General features: G+C 45.6%; 1 protein-coding gene across 1 annotated transcript in view; it reads left to right on the top strand.

The window, feature by feature from the left end:
• The first annotated feature begins 958 nt into the window (after nucleotides 1-958).
• PTPRZ1 (protein tyrosine phosphatase receptor type Z1) overlaps nucleotides 959-15063 on the top strand; it is a 348294-nt gene continuing 334189 nt past the window's right edge. The window contains exons 1-2 of the mRNA XM_065556031.1: nucleotides 959-1351; nucleotides 14308-14408. The gene's annotated coding sequence lies outside the window, so the exon portion shown is untranslated. The remainder of the gene's footprint in view (nucleotides 1352-14307; nucleotides 14409-15063) is intronic.

Raw genomic sequence — 15063 nt, 5'->3', positions numbered from 1 at the left:
AGTGGACCACAAGATAAATATGAGTCAACAGTGTGATGCTGTTGCAAAAAAAGCAAACATGATTCTGGGATGCATTAACAGGTGTGTTGTGAGCAAGACGAGAAGTCATTCTTCCGCTCTACTCTGCTCTGGTTAGGCCTCAACTAGAGTATTGTGTCCAGTTCTGGGCACCGCATTTCAAGAAAGAGGTAGAGAAATTGGAGAGGGTCCAGAAAAGAGGAACAAGAATGATTAAAGATCTAGAGAACATGACCTATGAAGGAAGGCTGAAAGAATTGGGTTTGTTTAGTTTGGAAAAGTGAAGACTGAGAGAGGACATGATAGCAGTTTTCAGGTATCTAAAAGCGTGTCATAAGGAGGAGGGAGAAAACTTGTTCATCTTAGCCTCTAAGGATAGAACAAGAAGCACTGGGCTTAAACTGCAGCAAGGGAGGTTTTGGTTGGACATTAGGAAAAAGTTCCTACCTGTCAGGGTGGTTAAACACTGGAATAAATTGCCTAGGGAGGTTGTGGAAACTCCATCTCTGGAGATATTTAAGAGTAGGTTAGATAAATGTCTATCAGGGATGGTCTAGACAGTATTTGGTCCTGCCATGAGGTCCCTTCCAGTCCTAGAATCTATGAATCTATTAAATCAGCATCGCTCTGATGCCAACGGACACCAGCTGAGAGCCTAGCCCAGGATTTCATGAGTAAAGGTATTTCACAGGAATACATTTTTTCTCTTCTATTTTCTTGTTTAAAACTTGTTTGTTCAAATAACAAAGAAAAAATAAGTTCCATTTTATAAGATCAATTTTATAGAGTCAGAGGTTTGTATTGATGTGTGAACCTATAGGTAGAGTTCAACATGTATAAGCACAGATAATTCAGATGCTTATGTAAACCTTTCAGCACTGCTGCACCAGACATTTTACAAAAAGCTGCTACTTCTGCTGTTCTTTCAGGTATACTTCCTGTTTCTTTAAGTGTATTATTACAGATGGTTCAAGTGATCCACACCCCAAAACTGCGTTTACTGGGCAGGAAGACAAATCCTAGCTCTCTTGTTTGAGAAACTGAAATACTGGAAAGAAGAAAAAGACAGCCGTGAAATATTCAGCTGATTACGGTGCCACATGACTGACAGATACTAAGACAGAATCAGGATGAATAGAAGAGGCCTCTAATGTCATCCATGCTAAATAGGCTATTGCATGCATGTTGAGGGAGAGAAACTATAAATAGAAGACTGCACATTATGCCCCTTACATGTTGATGTTCCAAGCAACTGTCTGTTTGTTTTCTATCTGCCCTGCAAAAACAGCAAACCATGGAAGAGAGAGAACATGTTCCAAGTGTCCATTTGTGGGTGAGTATTGTGTTTAATCACTTTGGGATGATGTATGTTCATTGTATATGTAAGGGAGGGTGAAGGAAAGCCTTCGCTTGTCAGTGTCTCTGAACACTGTGTTCAGCTTTCCCCTGCCTACGCTACAGTAGAAGTGCACCCACACAAGAGATAATAACCTGTGCTCAGTCAACTGTCTCATTATTATTTATGCCTGATGGATCTAAACAACATGGAGTTGTTTAGGCTTCATGTACAGTGAGAGGGGAGTGGAATTATGTTACCCATTTTACTCTGTCAGAGTCAAATTCCGACCACAGTTACTCTGGTCTAAACCCAGAGCAACTCAGTTGAAGTCAGTGGAGTTATTGGAATTACACTGGTGTACCAGAGCAGAACTTGTCCCACCCTGAAGGCTCTCTCAGTTTATAAACACAATTAGGGCTCAACTCTGCCAGCAGTCCCATTGACATCAGTACTGCACAGTAAAGTACTACTGAATGTGAAGCAAAGTGGCAGAATCAGACTCTTAATGTTTTAATGGTGACCTACAAGGGGACAACAAAATTGTGTTAGCAAATAAAATAATCTCTTTATATCCTAATAGCAATCAGGAATATCAAGTCTTTCATACATTTTTGTTCATTTGCTTGTTTTTGTATTTTTGTTTTTACTGGAAAGCTGCCAGAAGTACTAGAGAACTAGAATGAGAGGTTTCTCAGCTGCCACTTCAAGGGGAAGGGGGTTTGTTGAATCTTTCACAAAACAGCTTTTCTCTCCTGTGTTCATCAGAAGTTTCAGTGAAATGTGTGTCACACTCTGGGCAAACTTTAAAAGATTAAGGGAATTAGTTAGGGAAGTGGAGTGGACTGAAGGACTCAAGGATCTGAATGTGGAGGAGGTTTGGAATTACTATAAATCACCATTGCAGAAACTATCTGAAGCCTGCATCCCAAGCAAGGTGAAAAAAAATCATAGAAAAGGGTTGCAGACCAAGCTGGATGAGGAAGCTTCTCAAACAGGTGATTAAGAGAAAGCAGAAAGCCTACAAGGAACGTAAGAAAAGAGGGATCAGCATGGAAAGCTACCTCTTGGAGGTCAGAAAGTGTAGGGAAAATGAAAGAACTGCCAAAGGCCAAGCAGAGTTAGACCTTGCAGAGGGAATTAAAACCAATAGTAAAAGGTTCTATAGCCATATAAATAAAAAGAAAACAAAGAAAAAAGTGGGACTGCTAAATCCTGAGCATAGGATGGAGATTGAAGATATCTAGGCAAATATGTTGCAACAGTTTTTAATAAGGGTAATAAGGAGCTTAGAAATACTGGCAGGATGGCCAGTGGAAATGAGGATATGGAAGTAGAAATTACCACATCTGACGTGGAAGTCAAACTCAATCATCTTAATGGGACTAAATTGGGGGGGCCCAGCTAATCTCCAGCCAAGAATAGTAAAGGAACTGACACATGAAATTGGAAGCTCAATAGCAAGAATTCTTAATGAATCTGTAAATTCAAGGGTCATATTCTATGACTGGAGAATTGCTAATAAAATTCCTATTTTGAAGAAAGGGGGAAAAAGTGAACCAGGAAACTGCAGGCCTGTTAGTTTCACCTCAATTGTCTGCAATGTTTTGGAACAAATCTTGAAAGAGAAAGTAGTTAAGGACATAGAGGTAAATAGTAATTGGAATAAAATACAACATGGTTTTACAGCAGGTAGATCGAGCCAGACCAACCTGATCTCTTTCTTTGAGAAGATAACTGATTTTTTAGATAAAGGAAATGCAGTAGATCTAATCTACCTAGATTTTAGTAAGGCATTTTATGTAGTTCCACAAGGGAAATTATTAGTTAAATTGGAGAAGATGGGGAGTAATATGAGAATTGAAAGGGGGGAAAGGAACTGGTTAACGGGGAGACTACAACAGGTCAAACTGAAAGGTGAACTGTCAGGCTGGAGGGAGGTTACTAGTGGAATTCTTCAGGGATCAGTCTTGGTACTTATGTAACATTTTTATTAACTTCTGAGGATAGAACAAGATGCAATGGGCTCTAATTGCAGCAAGCATGGTTTAGGTTGGATATTAGAAAAAACTTCCTGTCAGGGTAGTTAAACATTGGAATAAATTATCTAGGGAGGTTGTGGAATCTCTTTCATTGAAGATTTTTAAGAGCAGGTTAGACAAACACATGTCAGGGATGGTCTCAATAATACTTAGTCCTGCCTTGAATACAGGAGACTGGACTAGATGACCTCTCGAGGTCCGTTCCAGTCCTCCAATTCTATGATCCTATGCTTCTATTAATGATCTTGGCACAAAAAGTAGAAATGTTAATAAAATTTGCGAATGACACAAAGTTGGGAGGTATTGCTAGTATGGAGGAGGAATGGAATATCATACAAGAAGATCTTGAAAACTGGAGTAATAGAAATGGGATGAAAGTTAATAGCGCAGCGTGCAAGGTCATGCACTTAGAGACTAACAAGAAGAATTTCTGCTATAAGCTGGTGACTTATAAGTTGGAAGTGACAGAGCAGGAGAAAGACCTGGGTGTATTGGCTGATCATAGAATGACTATGAGCCGCCAGTGTGACAGCCATGAAAAAAGGTTAATGCAATCCTAGGATGCATCAGGTGAGGTATTTCCAGTAGAGATAGGGAAGTGTTATTGCCGTTATACAGGGCACTGGTGAGATAAATTCAAACTGGAACAGGTGCAAAGAAGGGCTACTAGGATAATCAGAGGAATGGAAAACCTACCTTATGAGAGGAGATTCAAAGCCTAACCAAATGAAGGCTGAAGGGAGATATGATTGCTCTCTATAAATACATCAGCGGGATAAATACGAGGGTGGGGGATGAGTTATTTAAGTTAAGCACCCAATGCTGACACAAGAACAAATGGATATAAACTGGCCATCAATAAGTTTAGGTTTGTCAGGGCCGGCCCTAGGGAAAATGGCACTGTGGGCAAACTTGTATTTTGCCTCCCCATCACCCTGGCCTCCACGAGCTCCCCACCCCCAGTCACCTCTGGGCCACACTGCCTCCCCCCAGTGCTTATTTTGTATTGAAAGAGGTACCAGAGCTCAGCCCTGGCACAAATTAAGCACTGGCATGGTTGCCTGATACTGGTGGGTGCTGGCTGGGTGCCCAGCTCTGAAGGCAATGCCACCGCCAGCAGCAGCGCAGAAGTAAGGGTGGCATGATATATGGTGTATTGCCACCCTTACTTCTGTGCTGCTGCTGTGGCTTGTGGTGCCTGGCACTTTGCCTGCGGCTCAAGGTGGGCTTTGCACTGTCACACAGGGGCTGCAGCTTGCCAGAGCCCTCCGCCCTCCTGCAGCCCTCTGGCCACTCCTGGCTCACGAGAGTCACCATTTCAGATTTTGGGGGATGGGAGGAAACTTTAACTGTGATTCCAGGGACTACTTAGACACCTGAAAACTCTAGCATTTTTTGCGGGTAATAACTTAGGAATTAGCTGACAGGAGCACAGTATCTAATTCCTATATAAAGAAAGAAAAATATATAAAAATTCCAATTAAAGACATATTTTAAGTTTATATGTAAATATAGAACAATCAGGAGCTAATATAGCAAGATATTCCCAATCCTAAACCCCGAAGTATCAGTTCTGGAGCTTTAACACAGATATCAGAAACACGTATTTGATACTTTGTACACTATCTTTAGAGATAAATAAAAATAAATAAAATCTACTTAAAATCTGCTTAGTTTTTCTAACAGATGCACTCTGTGTTACTGCCATTATATACTCTATTTTAGTCAATTGTTTTTCTCTCCATTAAAAATGTAGTTAGTTAATTTTACCATACATAATTGAGGTTTTTTCCTCTTTTATTAAGAATGGGAATTTATTTTTCTAATTATTTTGGCATTTATGTTTACCAATCACAATCATGTGCATGACTCACTAACATTTGACTCCATCATTGCTATTAGTATCATACTTGGAACTGCATTTATTTTTGTAGAAATTTTAACTAAAAATACAATTTGAAATTAAATGACCTTCATCTGCACAGTGTCTAAAGTTATGTGTTTAGCTAATGTTTTTTAAACTGGCACTGCTAAGTTGAATACAAGTTAAATTTACATTCCAGAAGGATACTATTATTTGATTGTACCATTTTAAATACTGAATGACAAAGCATTATATGGTAGTAAAAGTAATAATGATAATTACTCCAGCCAGAACAGGTTAGGCATTTTAGAACTCACTAAAGAATTAAATTAAAGGATAAGTGAGTAATACAATTATGAAATACACAGACCAGTCAAAAAATTAAAATAACAGTACTGTAAACCTTAACAAACTTTGAAAGAATAAAATCAGAGAATACATGTGCCTTGCACGTTTTGATAGAAAGTACCAAGAAGTAATAACAATAACAACAAGTGTGTGTTGTGGGGAGAGTGTGTATTGGGGGGAGTGTGAGAGAGACAGTGTGTGTGAGAGAGAGAGAGAGAGAAACAGTGTGTGTGAGAGAGAGACAGAGTTTGTGTTGGGGGCGTGTAAGAGAGACAGTGTGTGTGTGATGGAGGAGTGTGTGAGAGAGTTTGGCTTGGTCTACACTACACCCCTAATTCGAACTAAGGTACGCAACTTCAGCTACGTGAATAACGTAGCTGAAGTCGAAGTACCTTAGTTCGAACTTACCTTGGTCCACACTCGGCAGGCAGGCTCCCCCGTCGACTCTGCGGTACTCCTCTCGCCGAGCTGGAGTACCGCAGTCGACGGCGAGCACTTCCGGGTTCGACTTATCGCGTCCAGACTAGACGCGATAAGTCGAACCCAGAAGTTCGATTGCTAGCCGCCGAACTAGCGGGTAAGTGTAGCCAAGGCCTTTGTGTGTTGGGGGAGTGTGAGAGACAGTGCACTGTCATTTTAAGCAGAGCTGAACTCATGAGTCTGAAGGCTTGTTCAGACAGCAGCAGCTGCCAGCAGTTCCCATTCCTGACTCCTGCTCCCCACCCCAGCTCTGCAGAGACCAGGTACAGAGGAGGCAGCGGGGTGACAGAAGGGTGACACCCCAACATCAGCCCCCCTACTCTGAACTGCAGGCAGGAGGCTCCCAAGAGAAGCTTGGCCAGGAGTGGCTCCAAGATTGGGGGCAGAAGGGGGATAAAGTATTGACTTTACTATGACTTTACTTTGAAGTATGATACTTCAAAGACCTGACCATTGACCTGTATTTGGGAATAGGGTACTTGTACAGTCTTTAAAAAGCACACGTGAGATTAATGCATCATCCCAGCAAACCCAAATGAATTGCCACAACAGCTGCACATCAAGAAAGAACCCAGGCAGTTCTTTTTGCTCTACCAGTTTCTGGGTATGTCTACACTACGAGAGTAGTTCGATTTACTTAAATCGAATTTTTGGAATCGATATTGCAAATTCGAACGTGTGTGTCCACACTAAGGACAGTAATTCGACTTTGTGAGTCCACACTAACGGGGAAAGTGTCGACATTGGAAGCGGTGCACTGTGGGCAGCTATCCCACAGTTCCCGCAGTCCCCGCTGCCCATTGGAATTGTGGGTGGAGCCGCCAATGCCTTCTGGGTAAAAAAATGTGTCGAGGGTGCTGTCGTCATCCGTCCATCACTCCCGCCCTCCCTCCCTGAAAGCGCCGGCGGGAAATCAGTTCGCGCACTTTTCTAGTCAGTGACAGCGCGGACGCCACAGCACTGCGAGCATGGAGCCTGCTGCGACCATCGCTGCAGTTGTGGCCGTTCTCAACGCCTCGCAACTTATCATCCACCTTTCCCAGAGGCAGATGCAGATAAGTCAGGCGAGGAGGCTACGGCACCGCGGTGAGGGACTGAAGTCTGAGAGTAGCACAGACCTCTCAGAAAGCACGGGACCCAGCGCCGAGGACATCACGGTGGCAATGGGTCATGTGGATGTTGTGGAACGGCGATTCTGGGCCCGGGAAACAAGCACTGACTGGTGGGACTGCATAGTGCTGCAGGTCTGGGATGAATCCCAGTGGCTGCGAAACTTTCGCATGCGGAAGGGAACTTTCCTTGAACTTTGTGAGTTGCTGTCCCCTGCCCTGAAGCGCAATGACACCCGGATGCGAGCAGCCCTGACTGTCCAGAAGCGAGTGGCCATAGCCCTCTGGAAGCTTGCAACGCCAGACAGCTACCGGTCAGTTGCGAACCACTTTGGCATGGGCAAATCTACCGTGGGGGTTGTTGTGATGCAAGTAGCCAAGGCAATCGTTGATGTACTGCTGTCAAAGGTAGTGACCCTGGGAAACGTGGAGGTGATCATAGATGGCTTCGCAGCGATGGGATTCCCAAACTGCGGTGGGGCCATAGATGGAACTCACATCCCTATCCTGGCACCGGACCACCAGGCCAGCCAGTACATTAACAGAAAGGGCTACTTTTCCATGGTGCTGCAAGCACTGGTGGACCACAGGGGACGTTTTACGAACATCTACGTCAGATGGCCGGGCAAGGTTCATGACGCTCGTGTTTTCAGGAACTCTGGTCTGTTTAGACGGCTGCAGGAAGGTACTTACTTCCCGGACCACAAAATAACTGTTGGGGATGTGGAGATGCCTATAGTCATCCTCGGGGACCCAGCCTACCCGCTAATGCCCTGGCTCATGAAGCCCTATACTGGCGCCCTGGACAGTGAAAAAGAACTCTTCAACTACCGGCTGAGCAAGTGCAGAATGGTGGTGGAGTGTGCTTTTGGCCGTCTCAAGGGGAGATGGAGAAGCTTACTGACTCGCTGTGATCTCAGCGAAACCAATATCCCCATTGTTATAGCAGCTTGCTGTGTGCTCCACAATCTCTGTGAGAGCAAGGGGGAGACCTTTATGGCGGGGTGGGAGGTTGAGGCAAATAGCCTGGCTTCTGATTACGCCCAGACAGACAGCCGGGTGATTAGAAGAGCCCAGCGGGACGCGCTGTGCATCCGGGAGGCTTTGAAAGCTAGGTTCCTGAGTGAGCAGGGTAACCTGTGACTTTTAAGTTTGTGTACAGAGAAGCTGAACCTGCCCCCGTTTCTTTACCCAGTTAATGTTGACTATCTTCTCCAGTTACATACCCCCTTCACCCCCTTCCAACACACGTTTAGAAATAAAATCACTTCTACTTTGTTAATGAACACCGTTTTTTTATCACTGTTTTCGCGGGAATGTTTTAAACCTGGGACGCAGACTGTGGTGGGGAGCGGGTGTAGTGTAGTGACGCAAATGACGCTTCTAAACTCCAGGATTGACAGGCTCCGCTGTGGTGGACTGGTTGTTTCAACGGAGCCTGTCACCCCTCCTGATCGGGACTGTGTGTATGGTGGGGCTATGTGACTTTGTGGCAGGGGGAGGACGGTTACAGATCCCCTGCTGCGTGGCTCTGTGATCCAGGATAAGGACCGCCGCATAAGATCTGTAACTGCCCCCCCCCGCCACAAAGTCACAGAGCAACCCACCCCCCACCACAGAACATGAAAACCACCTCCCAGACTGACCAGGGTAACCAGTGACTGCACTGTGTATGTGCCCTGCTGCTGGACCTGCCCCCGCCTCTGTACCCTGCTAAAGGTGACTGTCCTGTCCAATTACCAACCCCCTTCCCCCCCTCCTCCAAAAGAACATGATGGAAACAGTAATTAACGGAAACATATTTTTTATTAGCAACTACACATGAAACTGGGAGGTGAAACTTGGACGGGGGCTTGTGTGAGGCGGGAAGGAAAGAACTTGTCAAATTTTGGGGAATGAGAGCCTTCTACTACTAGAGCTGTCTGCAGGGGTGGAGTGAGAGTTTGCACGGACTCTGCCACCCCTCCTTCTTTGCACTTTGGGTGAGGGGGGTATGGGACTTGGTGGCGGGGGAGGGCGGTTACAGATAGACTGCAGTGGGGCTCTGTCCTCCTGCCTCTGTTCCTGCAGAACATCCACAAGGCGCCGGAGCGTGTCCGTTTGCTCCCTCATTAGTCCAAGCAGCGTTTGAGTCGCCTGCTGGTCTTCCTGCCGCCACCTCTCCTCCCGTTCCATGTGTGCTTGGTGCATTTGGGACAAGTTCTCCCGCCACTGGGTCTGCTGTGCTGCCTGGGCTCGGGAGCAGCCCATAAGTTCCGAGAACATGTCCTCCCGTGTCCTCTTCTTCCTACGCCTAATCTGTGCTAGCCTCTGGGAGTGTGATGCCAGGCTAGGTTGTGAGACAGTCTCAGATGTGGCTGTGGGAATGGGAAAAAGGGAGTGAATTCCTCAGAAAGATAAATGTAGTTGTGAACAAAGAACATAGTCTTTCTCTGTGAACAAGACCATGCACAGCACCTATCACATGCGCACTCAGGACAAGGTCGAATTCTCGGCCTTCGCATTCAGTGCTTGGGGTCTTGCACTGCAGATCTGAGAAGCGGGGCAGGACACCGGAATTTGTGTAGCAGGCAGACATGGTAAGCCGAAGACTTGTGGCAGCTTAAAACTTTAATAGTAGCACTGGCCTCCTTTCACATTGAAAGCAATGCCAGTCCCTGCTGCCAGCAATCCGGCAAGCAGGAACTCTGCCCCTGTCCCACCCCCTCGCGGCTGTCCCCGGGAAAGATCCCTGTATGCTGCCCCTCTCCCGCCTCCACCGCGTGGCTGCAAACCAGTGGTTACAGTTCTGTAAAGGAACGGGCAAGCAGTCCCAACACTAACATTCCCCTACCTAATTCAAAGCAGGTCACCATGAGCGACATCACCCTGATGAGGATCTCAGACAGTGAGAAAGAAAGAATGCTTCGGGAAAGCCTCCAAAGACCAGGGCCGTATGCCGCCCTGCTCTGCAGGGCAATGATCCCTGAGTACTTGATTGTCTCGTGGCGCGGAAACGTGTCATACTACGGAGGACCCAATAAGGCCACTCTCCCCAGGAACCTGATGCAATGGCTTTCCAATTACCTCCAGGAGAGCTTCCTCGAGATGTCCCAGGAGGATTTCTGCTCTATCCCCGGACATATAGACCGCATTTTACTGTAGCTGCACTGGCAGGGACTAAACAGTAGAGCGGCTTGGGCAGAACAATCATGCTAAACCGGACATTGTTAGATTTTTTTTCAATAGTTGCACTGCCCAGGACTGAAACGTTAAGCGCCAAGGGCAAACTAATCATGAGAAAGCCATTGTTGTTATTCTTAATATTCCTGTTCTGTTAAAAATAAATGTTTAGATGTTTAAAACACTTACTGGCTGATCCTTCCCCAGATTCTGTGTCCGGGTTAACGGCTGGGGACGGTTGGTAGGGGATCTCTGTAAGGGTGATGAAGAGATCCTGGCTGTCGGGGAAATCAGCGTTGTAAGCGCTGTCGACTGCCTCGTCCTCCTCATCTCCTTCCTCATCTTCCCCGTCTGCTAACATGTCCGAGGAACCGGCCGTGGACAATATCCCATCCTCAGAGTCCACGGTCAGTGGTGGGGTAGTGGTGGCGGCCGCACCTAGGATGGAATGCAGTGCCTTGTAGAAACGGGATGTCTGGGGATGGGATCCGGAGCGTCCGTTTGCCTCTTTGGTCTTCTGGTAGCCTTGTCTCAGCTCCTTGATTTTCACGCGGCACTGCGTTGCATCCCGGCTGTATCCTCTCTCTGACATGTCTTTAGAGATCTTCTCGTAGATCTTTGCATTCCGTCTTTTGGATCGCAGCTCGGAAAGCACGGACTCATGGCCCCACACAGCGATGAGATCCAAGACTTCCCGATCAGTCCATGCTGGGGCCCTCTTTCTATTCTGAGATTGCACGGCCATCACTGCTGGAGAGCTCTGCATCGTTGCCAGTGCTGCTGAGCTCGCCACGATGTCCAGACAGGAAATGAGATTCAAACTGTCCAGACAGGAAAAGGAATTCAAATTTTCCTGGGGCTTTTCCTGTGTGGCTGGTCAGAGCATACGAGCTCGGACTGCTGTCCAGATCGTCAACAGAGTGGTGCACTCTGGGATAGCTCCCGGAGCTATTAGCGTCGATTTCCATCCACACCTAGCCTAATTCGACATGGCCATGTCGAATTTAGCACTACTCCCCTCGTCGGGGAGGAGTACAGAAGTCGAATTTAAGAGACCTCTATGTCGAACTAAATAGCTTCGCGGTGTGGACGGGTGCAGGGTTAATTCGATGTAACGGCGCTAACTTCGACATAAACGCCTAGTGTAGACCAGGCCTCTGAATGTGCATGAAGATGACATAAATACCCTGAATAATTCTCATCAATTCCTTGCCACTTGTAACACTTCCATATGCTCACTTGAACTCTTGACAGCCTTTCTCTTCAGTGGTGGCTCCTCCTGCATATATAGTCATTGACAAGATGTGCATGTGCCTAAATGGGTGGCCAGAGGATAGTATTGCGATAACTACTGTCTTTCCTCACTCCATCTTCTCCTTACTGTTTGTCACCTCCACTCATAAGTCACATCTAAATTGCCTTTAGGCTCAACCTAAAGTATGAAGCAGGACACAGCTATGCTGTCTCAAAGAAAAGCGGCACCATTCTTTCCAGGGCTCCTCCCTTGCACTGGGACAGAGTCAGTGCTTAATTTGCAATGAAAGATGTGCCAGGGCTTAAACTATTAGGTGCTGGGGCTCAATCAATTTTTTTACTTCCATAACTGATGCAGTGAGCCAAGAGGTAGTGGGGCTATGAACTGCCAAGCCTACAGGTGCTGGCAAGTTGTGGCATAAATTAAGCACTGGACAGAGTAATTTATAATCCACCCTTTTTTGGGGTGAAGGATACTGTTCCAGTTCACCAGGGGTGAAGGCGAAGCCATGAATCTGCCCGCTGTCTACCCATTTGCTTGCAAGGAAAAGTGCTAGATGCTTGAAGCTATGATCAGAGCAGGTCCTCTGTGGCTATGCAGAGGGGTGAGAAAGAATTCATTTTCCTTTACTCCCTGCTGTGTGAGCAGAAAGACAACAGACTCCATGTGGTTAGCATGGAATGACTTCTTACCAGGAAGTTCCTTCTGGGATCCCAGCTCTCTCCAGGAATGGGATGAGCTAGAATTGAGTTCACTAACCTCTCTGACCACATAGATGCAGTGCAGAGAATGGTCTAGATTATAATGTACATCCCGTAGGGCAGAGATTGTCTTTTTATGCCTTCTGTGAAACAACTTGCACCCAATTCAGAGACAAATACATTACTATTTCAGTTGTAAAGTTCTGGGTATTTGTTTCCCTGTCTTGCTATTGCCTGAGTAGGTTCATTTGCTTTTTCCCTCCCTCTGTCGCTGGCAAAACTTAGCTAGTTCATTAGCATGTCAGTGAAAAGCAGAAAATCTACTGTATTGACAAACTGTCTTGGTTTGGCTGCAGGTGCCGTAGGTTTGTAAACCCAATCCTGGAGGCCCTGAGTCCCAGCCAATAATCCAAATACAGATAGGGAGCCAAATTAAGAAGGACACAAGGGGCAGAACAGAAGGGATGCATAGAGTGGGGAACACAGAAAAGGGGCCAGAATAGGGAGGTAAACAGAGAAAGGAGTTCAGAACAGGATACACACACACACAGAGTTGCATGACACAATGCAGGGTTTCAATAGCAGGAGAAATGGGGGAACTTAGGGGAAAGAGAGAAAGGGAGACCCTGAATAGAAACTCTGTGATCCCCTGAGAAAAAGAGGAGAACTGAAGCTCCATGTCCTGTAAGAAAAAGTCCCCTAGAAAAGGGAGAAACCCTACAACACTCTCTGAGAAGAAAGGAGAGGGAACAGGCCTGCCATTCTCCCTTTGGGATGCCATCCTCCTTCCCAATGTGCGTGAGTGGGCCTTTTCACAAGAAGACCTACAAGCAGAGAGAGCCCGCTGTAGGGGATAGGGTTCCTAGGGATGGAGGGTTACGCGGTCTTCATAAGTGTGAATAAGCTTTCAAACCTCTGGGTGGTTATCCAGACCACACAGTGACTGAGGCCCTTAATGAGGGTCTTCATATTCAAATTAGCCTAAAATGCACCAGAATTTACATGCAAACCCTCTGACAGTAGGGGGCCTAGCACCCCCACCCCTGCCCTCAGACCCCTGGCTTATTATATGGAGAGTTGTCCCTGCCAACATTTTTACAGTGTTGGCAATTCTGCATGCCCCCACACAGCAATCACCTTCTTAACACCCTTTTCTTGTCCCTGCTGTTGCTTTGTAGTTTCTCCAGTGCCTCAGAAGAGCCTTCACATTCACACAGAGAGAGAGCGCTCACTGGAGGTGGTGCCCTTTGGCTTGATGCCACTCTTCACACTGGAGCCAATTTTTGCCTTTCGCTTCAGTGTTGTATAATGTTTGTCCTCTGGTCTCTGGAAAACCTAGAAAGTTTGGACCTGGACACAGAACACTATTGGGAAGGAGAGAGCTGACAAAAACATTTTGGCAGCCACTATACTGCTATCCCCAGGATTACACTGAAAAAGGAAGTGACAGACAGCTGTATTCACAGTAGGTTCAGGAGGGATGGGGAAATAGGAACAGACACACGGATGTAACATTTCTCATGCACTGGATGAGGCAGAGTCTCTGGGGAAAAAGAAGGTTTAACTTGTATTTGTTCTCTGCTTATAATACACACTATAGGCTAGAGTTTTGAACACTAGCCTCTTTTTTGTGTGGGGCAAATTACAGGTGCAAAACTGTGACTGCAACTATTTGTGTCTCCAATTTTGTGGAAACAGAGACAAAGCTGAGCTGAAAACTTGGCAACATAAGAGCCGAGAGTTGCCAAATGAGATGAAATGTATATTATATTTAAGTGTACAAGACACAAAGATCCTCTTCACCACATCAGTATGAGGAATGAGACTCTATTAGCTCAATAGCATTAGCTATTTTTATACCAGTTGGAATTTTCTTGCTTTTATTACTTGCTTGGGCTTTTCTTTCTATTATACCCCCTTGTCAGAATAAAACAGTTGTTATAAAATCAGTTGTGTCAGTTTGCCATTTGAGTCTCTCCTCTTTTCTTTTAGATTTCTAATTCCTTGGACACAGCATAGAGGGAGGATGAGGATACTGAAAAAATCCAGCAGTGCCCACATTTGATCCAACCTCCTTGACAACAGCAGAAATGGTATTGTTAAACCTTGTGGCTCTGGTTTCTCGCCAGCCAAATACAGCTTTAATAAGATCACTTTCTCTGATGGCTGAAAAGGCTTAAAGTGCTTGCCTGCCATATCGTCTCTTTGAACTTCATTTCTATGTGTTATGGAAGTGAAATGTCCTGCCCAGAGCAATACTGGGAGAGATCAGGAACCTATGTTAACGAGCAGGGAGTTGGAAGTACAGGATGGCAGGCACATTTATGGATTTTCAGGAGCCATACATCAAGAAAGCTAAGAACCAGTGAAAGGTGGCAGCTAATAAAGGTGCAGTTGAAGACATGGAAGTTAAGATGAGGAGCACTATAGAAAACTTAGGCAGAGGCGTGGATCAGTTTCCCAAACGGCAAGCAACAGCATTAGCAATTAATCTATTAGTTAATGTTTGTACAGTATTTTGAAAACAGATGCTAAAGTGCTAAGTATTATTTGTTATCGGAACTATGGCAAACATACGAAATCTAGTGTTGATGCACCAGGCTTTCATTTTAGCATTTCCCATATGAATACTGGGGAAATTAGTTCTCAGAACTGGGGAAAGGGAATGCCTCAGTGGATGCAGTTATTGGCTTTTTCAGCACATCCTTTCAATGATAATTATAACAAGGGAGATGAAGAACAAAGTGA

Source organism: Chrysemys picta, chromosome 1 (assembly GCF_011386835.1).
Source record: "Chrysemys picta bellii isolate R12L10 chromosome 1, ASM1138683v2, whole genome shotgun sequence".
Taxonomy (NCBI): Eukaryota; Metazoa; Chordata; order Testudines; family Emydidae; genus Chrysemys; species Chrysemys picta.
The sequence above is the reverse complement of the archived record's forward strand: the minus strand, read 5'-3'. Positions and strand labels throughout refer to the sequence as shown.